Here is an 11973-nt window from a genome sequence, read left to right as displayed (position 1 = left end):
AGGACGTGGTTGACCACCCTTAGTTCAAGAACCTTTTTGTGTATCTGCCGAGCAAACCAAGGTGAGTTCACACAGCCAAGGCATGGGGTTCCCGGGTGGGAATGGGATTTGTTGGATTATTGTACCTACGCAGCTGATAGAACTATGACTAGACTAGTAACACTTATTGAACTGATCTTCACACACCTGCCAAGGGTTGGCCGCGATATTATGACTGACTTCGCACACCTGCCTTTGGAAGGTCGCGAACTGAACTTACTAATCTTCGCACACCTGCCTGGTAGGCCGCGATACAAATAAACCTAGTCTAGAACACTTGGGAAGAACATCCCCTAATATCTTCGCACACCTGCCTGGGAGGCTGCGATGGAAATACGATACATGATATAAACGAACGAACATACTACTACTCACACTATACTATTACTAAACTGTTAACTGTGAACTCGCTCAACTAGTTGTTGACTCTCTGCTGCATGCCTTGCATGACCTTAGGTACTTATGGAGCTTGCACAAAGAGGAGCGGGTCGTTGTGGACAAGGATTCGTGAATGCTTGCTAAACACTTATGATATTTCAAACTATTAACTATGTTGGGTTTATTTATATGCTTCCGCTACTTAAACAAAGTTTGGTTTTGAACATCAATCATGTCGTGATGAATTATATTATCTACTTTTATTTTTAAATGCTATGTTCGATATGATTGGTGGCTTGATCCTGGTCATGTCACGCCTCCAAGCGGTGGCACTCCGCGTGTGGATTTTGGGGGTGTGACAGATTGGTATCAGAGCCATTGGTTATAGAGAACTCGGTTTTAATATGGGAAAACGTTTTTATTAAAACCCGACTATAACCAGAACAGTGCTCTCAACGATCCACAACGACGCTTCGCTCCACGTGCAAGACTCGACATCCTAGGAAATAAGGTTTATGTTTATTACCTGCATGCTAGAACTATATAGAACTTTGCTCGTAGTACACTTAGATACACATGACACCATTACATGAGAATACCTACGTGCTTACACTTTTCTATCATCGCCCTACTCGCGAACCATTCCTACTTACACTACCTTTACTATAAAGATCATGTCCGGACGTGTGAACATGACTCAAGCCCAGTTGACGGCTCTCATTAACGAACAAGTTGCTGCGGCGCTTGCAGCCGCACAAGCAGGAGGTATAACCTGCTATTCCAGACCTATCCTAGGATGTTAGATCCTACTCTCGTGACCCAACTCTCGCGCTTAACCTTGACCTATCTTTCTTGCGCAACGGGTCAGAACGCACAGCAACCTGTCTGCACATTCAAGAACTTCATGGACTGTCGTCCAAGCACATTCAGTGGCACAGAAGGAGCAGCGGGACTACTCCATTGGTTTGGGAAGCTCGAGTCAGTATTCGAGATGTGTGAATGCCCTGAGGCTCGCAGGGTCAAGTACGCCACTGGTACTTTGGAAGGAATCGCGCTAACCTGGTGGAACACGCAAATACAGATCTTAGGGTTGGCAGCTGCTAACGCCACACCCTGGAACGGATTCAAAGAACGCATTAAGAGGGAATACTGCACGCGTGATGACATCCACAAGATGGAAGTGGAGCTTTGCCATTTGAAAATGACGGGGTCAGAAATTGAAGCTCATACGAAACGGTCGAACGAACTGGCCATCCTGTGTCCAACCATGGTGGACCCTCCAAGCAAGCGTATCGAATTGTACCTCAAGGGTCTAGCCTCAGAAATTCAGAGCCATGTTAGATCGGCTAACCTCGACAACATCGAAGACATACAGCGTCTTACTCATCGCCTCATGAATCAGGCAGTGGAACAGAACAGGCAGCCTAGTTGTATCAGCGCTATTACTACCGCTATCACTTCTGCTACTCCCGCTACTACTAGTGACAACAAGCGGAAATAGGATGGGTATTCCAGCAAGGGTTCCGCTACCGTTCAGTCTCAAGCACAGCAGCAGCGCAAGAATAGTAATCACCAGAGCCGAGTCAGCCAACTTCTGGTGGATTGGGGCAGGGTGGATATCGGGGAATTCACCCAATGTGTAACTAATGCAACAGACACCACGGTGGTTAGTGCAACGAGGGACGTTGCCAGAGGTAGATGGGCCATGAAGCTAAGGATTCAGGAGCCCACGGCCTGCAAATCAGAATCTCCAACAGCAACAGCAAGCAGAAATCCTATGCAAGAAAAAGATTGTTCGCATTTCTCGTTCTGGTCAAGAACCCCTCGAAGTTCAAGGTGACAAGAGTGGTGCAGTGGTAGGCATCATCTCTTTCTTGAAGGCTCAGAAATGTCTGCGGAAGGGTCACACCGCAATCTTGGCACTCGTTTCGGATGCATCAGTGAAGGAAAAGAAACTGGAGGATATTCCAGTTGTACGCGACTACCCTCAGGTGTTTCCTGAAGACTTACCTGGCTTACCGCCTCATCGTCAGGTCGAATTTCAAATCGAGCTCGCTCCAGGAGCAGCACCCATAGCTCGCGCACCATATCGTCTAGCTCCATCAGAATTGGAGGAACTGTCAAAGCAGCTGCAAGAGCTCTTGGAAAAGGGCTTCATTCGTCCAAGCTCTCCGCGTGTGGATTTTGGGGGTGTGACATAAAAACTTTAAAACGTAAAGTTAGAAAAAAAGTTCTGGGTAAACGTAAAACGTATAAAGTTTAAACGTAAAAGTTTTGGGTAAAAAAGGTTGTGTAAAAAAAAAGTTAAAACCGTAAACTTTTTAATGTAAACTGTAAACTTTTTAACGTAAAACATAAAGTTTTTAACGTAAAACCTAAATTTTTTAACGTAAAACGTAAAAAGTTTAACGTAAAACATAAAAAGTTTAACGTAAAACGTAAAAAGTTTAACGTAAAACATAAAAAGTTTAATGTAAAACATAAAAGTTTTAACGTAAAACGTAAAAAGTTTTACATAAAACGTAAAAAGTTTAAAAAGTTTAACGTAAAACGTAAAACTTTTTCTACATAAATTGTAAAACGAAAAAAACTGTGTGATAGAACGGCGCCTACACATGGGGCGCGAATGCGGCGCATAAAACGCCGTGAAAAAAAACGGGATGTAAAAAACGCCGCAAAAACGACCCGTTAAAAAACGACGCGTGAAAAAGCCGGGCGTAAAAACGGCGTGCAAAAACCGGCGCGCAAAAAAATATATTCTTGTTAAAAAAATTTGAATTTAAAAATGCTTTTAATAAAAAAAATTATTTTTAAAAAATAAAAAGTAATATAATAAAACAAAAAAGTAAGAAAAAAATAATAAAGACAAAAATACAAAAAAAGAGTAATTTTACTAAACTACCCTTTTGGATTAAAATATTAAAGACATAATAAGACAAATTGTATTTAATATTAATTTTAGTTTCTTTTAATCCTATCCATCCCTCTTGTTGATCTTGTGGTTAGGAACTGGTTTTCGCGGTTCTTACAACTGGAGGTGGTTTTCATTTTAGCGCTCCCCTAATTTGATGTAATATATATAGGGCAAGGATAAATCGAAAACCCGGTTGAGTTGACTAAACCCTAGAAACCCAATAACCACCATTGATCATACTAAATGAATGGCTGAGTTAGGAACTGGTTTTCGCGGTTCTTACAACTGGATGTGGTTTTCATTTTAGCGCTCCCCTAATTTGATGTAATATATATAGGGCAAGGATAAATCGAAAACCCGGTTGAGTTGACTAAACCCGAGAAACCCAATAACCACCATTGATCATACTAAATGAATGGCTGAGATTAAGTTTAGCCCATGTCTTTCTTTAATTCCACTTTTCAGTATTTTTTAATAAATTGATTGTACATTAAGGGTAATATTGGAAACATACTTTCATCTGTTACAAGAAAAACAAAAGTCTGCATATGCACAGACCTCTCAAATCGGCGCCATTAGTCTTCATCATTTCAAAACATCAAAAATCAAAACAAGTTCTCTCTCTTCGGAAAAATCTTCATCAAACACTCTTCATCTATACCTAAAATCACCGAAGATGTGCAACTATACCCACAATCACCGGCCAAAAATGACTTAAGATCTTCAAAATCGTAGTAGAATATCAACGATTGCCGGATATATTCAACAATCACCGGATAAAAACGAGGGGATTTCAGTTTATAATAATACATCGCCAGAGAATTTTGTACGGCAATCTGTTCCTGGTATTTGCTCTTCACCCTCATCTGTTTATATTAAACTGATTATCTAAAACTGATGTTTGGCAATAATGTGATAAAGAAAAAAAACTAGAACAAAAAACCGATGCTTTGTTTCAACGGTCACCGCTGGAAAACCCATTATCAACTTTGTTTTAGGGAGTTTTAAAATAGAGATTATAGGGTTTTTAAAGACTTTTCAAAATGCTCGATTCCTTTATACCCATTTGGGTTTTCTTAATGAGAGGTACCGTTAGGGTTTTTGTTTGTTTTAAATAATCTCAAATGTTAACAAGAAAGTTCATGTGGGATGTGTAAAAATAGAGACTATAAACTTTTAAACAGTTTTCAAAGTGCTCGGTTTTTCATACATCTGGCTTTTTTGTTAATGAAAGGGTAGCATTAGTGGTTTTAGGGATGAACACATGATAAATTGCAGTGGGGGGGGGGGTTTCTGATTTGTGTGTTAATTTTTATTGAGAAAAATAGACTATATAAGTTTTTTAAGGGAGTAGTCTGTTTATTTGAATCTTATGGGTATAGTCTTGAAAGTTAGAACAACCCTCTATCCATTCATATAATCCTACCAAAAGCTAATTCTTTAGTTAATCTATCAACATGAAAATACAGGGAAAGCTTGATTCAACAAAACTTGTATACCCAAATAGCATTTGACTTCAATAATAAAACAAAAATTCAACTAAAGATAGTTAGCCTCTTAAACTGATGCTTTGTTGATTACGTGATAATTTGCAGTCATCCGCTGTTACAACTAAAGATCAGAGGAAAAAATGAGCCCAGGTGTTTATAATTACAAAACCTGTGATAAATTATGCTTACGCATTAAATTAGATGTTAGTTTATTAATGTTGTTTACAATTAACAAAATGCAGCTAAAAAGAGTCGTCGTACGCCGGTTGTCGATAAAGGTAAGCAAGCGCATCATGATAAGAAGTTGCAAAAAAGGAAGCTAATAAGTACGTACAAGCATTTTTTTTTCTTTCACTTGTCTTACCATTATGTTTTGAATAAATAATAAAACAAACTTGTTGTCTCAGTTTCAACAGACAGTGATTTGGACACACCCAGAAAAAACATGGAGAATATAAAAAAAGGTATGTTTTTTCTTATGTATAAAAGTTTCGTTGTTACATTTTTTTAAAATCTAATATTTATGTACATGCACTTTGTTACATTTTTTTAAATCTAATATTTATGAATGAGCCCTTTATGAATCTAAATAAATATATGTTTCGATACCTTAATGCTAATTATTAAGCTTTCTAAATAGTGACACCGGATGCTAACACGGGCGGGCCAGCAACGCGAACAAGAGGAGGTAAAAAAGTTTTAAAGTTAGTCTTTTTTCTTTTTATTGTTAAGACATATATTTTGTAAAGGTTGTTAATAGTTTCCGATTTATATAAAACTCGTACAAATGTAGGTAAGCAAGCGGATCAGGTTAAGAAGTTGCAAAAAAGAAAGCTAATAAGTACGTACAAGCGTTTTTTTTTCTTTAGCTTGTCTTATAATTATGTTTTATATAAATAATAAAACAAAGTTGGTGTCTCAGTTTCACCAGACAGTGATTTGGACACCCCCGGGGAAAACATGAAGAAAATAAAAAAAGGTATGTTTTTTTTACTCTATAGACGTTTCTTCATTATATTTTTTTATATCTAATATTTATGTACATGAACTTTGTAAAAAACATTCTAAGCTGATGGCGATGCGGGTGGGCCCAACCGGAAAAAACATACAGAATATACAAAACTGTTTTAGATGTCATCTTTATGCTAATTATTAAGCTTTCTAAATAGTGACACCGGATGCTAACACGGGTGGGCCAGCAACGCGAACAAGAGGAGGTAAAAAAGTTTTAAAATTAGTCTTTTTTCTTTTTGTTGTTAAGACATATATTTTGTAAAGGTTGTTAGTACTTTGCGATTTATATAAAACTCGTACAAATGTAGGTAAGCAAGCGCATCAGGATAACAAGTTGCAAAAAAGAAAGCTAATAAGTACGTACAAGCATTTTTTTGTCTTTAACTTGTCTTATAATTATGTTTTATATAAATAATAAAACAAAGTTGGTGTCTCAGTTTCACCAGACAGTGATTTGGACACCCCCGGGGAAAACATGAAGAAAATAAAAAAAGGTATGTTTTTTTTTATTCTGTAGACGTTTCTTTGTTACATTTTTTTATATATCTAATATTTATGTACATGAACTTCGTAAAAACATTCTAAGCTGATGGCGAAGCGGGTGGTCCAGCAACACGTACTAGAGCAGGTACATAATTCTTTTAGACGTGATCTTTAGGAATCTAAATAAATATATGTTTCAATACTTTAATGCTAATTGTTAATAAAATCTATATTTACAGGTCAACAATCACGGGCGGATAGCAAAACAAAGAAAATTGTGAAAAGGAAATTAATAGGTATGTACACACAACTTGTTTCCTTCTTTATAAATTATGTAAATCATATCTGAAAGTTGGTGTCTTAGTTTCAGTCGACAGCGACTCAGAGATGACTGGAGATTTCACCTTGGGTCACAAAGGCAATGCGGTTGAGCCAGAAAAGCATGCAACTGTGGTGAGGGAAACAAAAAAAGGAAAACATGAACGGGTGCTAAGGCGAAATGGGAAACAACCAAAAAGCAATAAGTGGTCAAAAATAAAAACACGTTCAGCGCCTATGCAATTGTACAAATGCGTCAAGTCTCTAACCAGTAATCAACAAGAGGACGTGAAGAGGATAGGATTTGGTAAGATGCTATCATTCAACATCAGTAGCATACCTGCAAAACTTGCACACTATGTTGTGGATCGCTTCAACACGGAAGAAATGGCGATCGAGATGTCATGTGGGTCAATAAATGTTGATGTTGAGTCTGTGCATGACCTTTTTGGAATTCCTAACAAAGGGATAGACATGCAAAATGTAAGACCATCTGAAAAGCTTGATGTTGCTGTTATGGCATGGAGAAAACGATACCGTGCACGATTTGTGGCACCGACAAAACTGGCACAATCTATAGTCACAAGTGATGAAGAGAATAGTTTCAACTTCCGACTAGACTTTCTAATGTTATTCTTAACCGTCATGGTTGAGTGTAATAGAAATGGGCGAATGAAAGAGTGGATTTTGAAAAGTTTTACTGGACATACATATTTCAGTAAAATTAATTGGTGTGCCTATGTCATTCAGCAAATTAAATCGTGTAAAGATGGATGGAAGAGGTGTGATCCTGATTCTCCATTTTCCGGGCCACTGACGCTTTTGGCTGTAAGTGTTTTCTGTAAGAAAACTTACTAAAAATATAGCTATACAACATTTGTTTAGTTATCTTACCACTTTCAATTGTTTTTTTTTCATTACACAGCTGCTGTACGTCGACCGAGTTAAATGCACCGGACTTGAAGTGGACCGGTCAATCAACCCAATCGTATTCTGGAATAAAAACGAACTGAAAAAGAGAGAAAGATTGGAGATAAAAACAGGTGGTTTTGGAAGAGGCAAGTTGCATGAAGTTGCTGTGGTTAAACGGGATTCAAGAAAAACTGAGTTGCGAGTTAATGATGAAGTTCTTAATGTAAGATTACTAATCATAACCAGTTTCAAAATAATTATCTTCTTTCAACATTACTTACAAAACGTATTTTAAAACTTTCTTTGTAGAATGAGATTGAATCTATTAAAAAACATTTGGATGTCATGGAAGCCAAAAAGATAACGGTCCAAACAAAATTGGATGTGTTGTTTAATGCTCATCCACACAATGTGCAAGTTAAGAAATTGATACAACGGTATGAGAAAATTGTTCACTCTAGGAAAACAAGGGTATGGCTGGTGCCTGATACCCCACAGAAAAAAATTGCCGGGGTCCTCATGTCTCTCAAGAAGACAGTGCAAAACCCCGAAAATGATTACACAGAAGGTAATACGAATGACGGATAAATCACTACCTTAAATATGTATTAACTTTTACTACAAACGGTAAATAATTAGTTTTTTTTTTTTTTGCCAAATGCAGAAGATCAAGATAATGCCGCAACTGCAGGTGAAGTGGCAAACATTGATGGTATGAACTTTTATACATACCTACTTAGATTCAATCAATTTAATCTTACAAACATAACACTACCGTTAAAAAGCCCTGCATAATGTTACATTTTTCTGCAAATAAAAAAAATGTAGCATAATTTAATTAAAAATAACGTAAAAAAGTAATACAAAGTAATCAGCCAAAAGTAAAGTTAACCACCTTATGTATCTCCTAAAATGCAAACTAAACGTAAAATATATGTAGATGGGGGTGAGGGTGACAAAACCCAAGAGAAGATACCAGGTTCAACAGCTAGTACACAAAAAAATGGCCACATGTGCAGTGACACGCGAAGAAGAAAGTCAGGCAAAAGATCAAGAGAAGAAAGCTACATCGACAAGTAAGTTCTTCATGTTTTTTTGTTTCGTTAAACCATTATATAAACTCACGTATAACCTGTTAAATGTGTACAAAAATTAAGAAGAACCGATAATACAGAAAAAACTAACACATACATGTATGTGTACATATAATGAATAGAATTGGACAGCAGCAACGAAACACAAATCATGCAAGAATTGCTTGATGGCCCTACCTTTCACCTACTCACACAAGAAACCGAACTAGGTAAGTCATGATTCCAAAAATAAAAAAATAAAAAACCGTAACATGTGTTATTTCTGTACATAACAGATAATCAGAGTTATAAAAAACAAAAAAATGTGCAGGTGCTGATGTCGATGAAACAAGTGATGCCATGAATCAAGAAGAAAAAAAATCAAGAGAAGAAGAGACCAAGAATAAAATCAATGGTAAGTTCTACATGTTTTTAACTTCAATCAAAAATTATAATAAACTTAGGATTTTTTTATTAATACTAACAAAAAAAAATAAGCAGGCAAGGGAGTGGCTGAAAATGATATCAGAAGTAACGCTTGGGTAAAGGAACTTGAATCAAAACGAATAAAACCAATTGGTAGGTTCAACCGATCATGTGATGACCATGATGACGAAATGGAAATTGAAATTACATCGGAAGAACAGCATATATGGGATTTTCTATCCGATGTCAAATACTCAATGTAAGATTCCGTTTAAATTATAAAATACTAGTTGTTACATTAAGCAAAGCTTTGCTCCAGATAGATTAGGGAATCTTTTGCTCCAAATAGAATGTTTTTTTTTTCGACTACACTATTTTCTTTAAAATGTATAACAGCATACGTTTTTTCATAAACAACATACAGGCCACGGAAAATGGTCATCTCTTTGTCTAGCGGGGTAACAAGAAAATTCGGTCAATCTGCTGAGTAAGTTCAGTTATATAAAATATAAGTAAAACATAGTATTCGTAGATTTTTTATATCCAGAATTTAATTTATAAATTTAACATTGTCTTACGTAGAGATATTATATTCAAGAGTATTTACGGCACCGAAATCACAAAGACGCTGATGCGCACATTGAGAGAGGAAGTGAAGGTATTCTCTGATGTGGTTGATGCTTGGGTAGATTTAATGAATTATGAAGAACTAGAAAGAACCGACGGCTCCTGTACGCGTATTATTTTAGAACAACTGTGATAGTAAGTATTCATACTATATTGTTTGATCTTTGTCTATGATTTTGAATTTATTAAGTCTTTTGGCTCTTCAACCAGCTTGCCTATTTAAAAGACTTTTTTTAATTATTGGAATTCGGGTCTTACACCAGCTTATTGACACATCTTGTTTGAAAAAAAAATTCAGGACAGCTGGTTATTGACAGATTCTGCTTGTCATGATGATGAACGTATGAAAACGTTCAGCATAAGGATGACGGATGCCGGCGCATATAAGTTCATTGGGATAAAAATGGTTTTCTTTCCAATCCTAGAGAATGATCAATATTACTTGATTGTTTTCGATCTGAAAAAAGGCGCAATAACCGTCATAGACCACAGGCCTGATCGCACACCCTTAATTGGCATTAGGGATCATCAAGATTACTACATTAAAGATACACCATACAAAGTGGTTAGTCATTCTCTTTTCTTGTAAACTTCAAGATGAAAAACAATAACTCATACCAAAACTGATTACTATATTGGTTTTTAATAGAAGCATATGATGGACGCTTATTTGGAGCGTTCCGAACATCCAGCAAAAGATGAAATCGCAGCAGCCAAGATTGAGAGGTGTGATATCAAATGGGCGACCCCTGCGCATCCAATGGATAGTGCGGTATTCCTTATGCAGCACATGCAGAAATTTAACGGCATCAATGAACCTTTTGAATGTGGTTTTAGCAGCCACTGGAAGAAAAAGCAAAAATAGATTCTTGCCCTCCAAAAAAAATTCGCTACACGCATGCTACTCTCTGATGTGAATTTAATGAAGGCAAATGTTCGCGAGGCTGCATTATCAGTGTAAGCTGCTGCTAGTATTATGTTTTTTGTGGACACCTTAAACAATATAACTCGTACTTTGCCAGTTGCCTGTCTATGTATTTCACTATTAATCTATGTCGTTTATCTGGAACAAATGTCTTTATATGAACTATGTATGTTTAATGTTAACTTTTGGCGAACCATAAGTACACTAATGGAAAGTATGACTAAGATAATTTCATTTGAATAGCATACAATAAGATGTAGTAAATGTGTAAAAATGCGATATTTTGGTTTGATAACTTTTTTAATCACTTTGACAATGTGTAAAAAATGTCTATTATTTGTTGTAATAATTAACGTTAGTTAAATAGTCGTAATTATCATTACAAGCTAATTTGTTACAAAAAAAAGCAATATAAAAAATACCTGTTTCGTTACAAAAACCAGTACAAAAAAAAATGTAACAACATATAGGGCAGACACAGCATATATTACTCCTAGTTAAAATATTTTTATGGGCATTTTTATAAAGAAAAAAAAGTAGAGTCTTACAAATTAATGCTACCAACTTGGAAGTGTCTAATCTATTCTGCACCAAAAATACACACATACCAACACCATATCCAAGAAATATATCATAGTACCGATAAAATTATAATATTATATATAAACAAAAAGAAAGTACAATGTGATATAAATCACCCAGTATAGGGAATCTAAATGGGACAAAAAAGCAAGCATAAAGTACAAATGTCAATGATGTTTACACGAAGCAAGCAAAAAGCATAAAATAATGAAAAAGAAAAAAAAGTCAATTTCTATCTCTATCTTATGCACATGCATCAGTAGCTCTCTCATGATTTGATAACTATAGTACAAACATTTAATGAATCCCAATTGTCTCTTTGTGGTGTAATAACAATAAAATAAAATATATATACACCTATCACGTTGGGTGAACAAAAGGAGGGAAGAATCAAAAATACAAAACTTTAATATTAAATGACAAACTTTAAAGAAAGTTGTTACATCAAATGTAAAAGGTACTGGTTGAAATAATTATATGTATAGGCAGCCTTATATGTATGAGCCTAAGCCCATGACCCTTATATCTATAATGTAATTATGTTACAGGCCCTTATGTTACATTTCCCAGTTAATTGCTTTAAAACAAAAACAAAACAGCAAAAAAAATACTTAACTTCTATGTTGGTTAGTGTATTAGATTTAATGTTGATGTAAACTGATGTAAACAATCTAATTAATTTATCCACCTAACATCATTTGTTTCTCTATAAATTAAGGTGAAATGTAAACATTTGTTTCATCACTTGTTCACCATAAAAGAAGTGAAAAAAAAAACAACCTTATTATGTCT

The sequence above is a fragment of the Helianthus annuus genome, chromosome 5 (assembly GCF_002127325.2).
Source record: "Helianthus annuus cultivar XRQ/B chromosome 5, HanXRQr2.0-SUNRISE, whole genome shotgun sequence".
NCBI classification, from domain to species: Eukaryota; Viridiplantae; Streptophyta; class Magnoliopsida; order Asterales; family Asteraceae; genus Helianthus; species Helianthus annuus.
Note: the sequence above shows the minus strand (reverse complement) of the source record.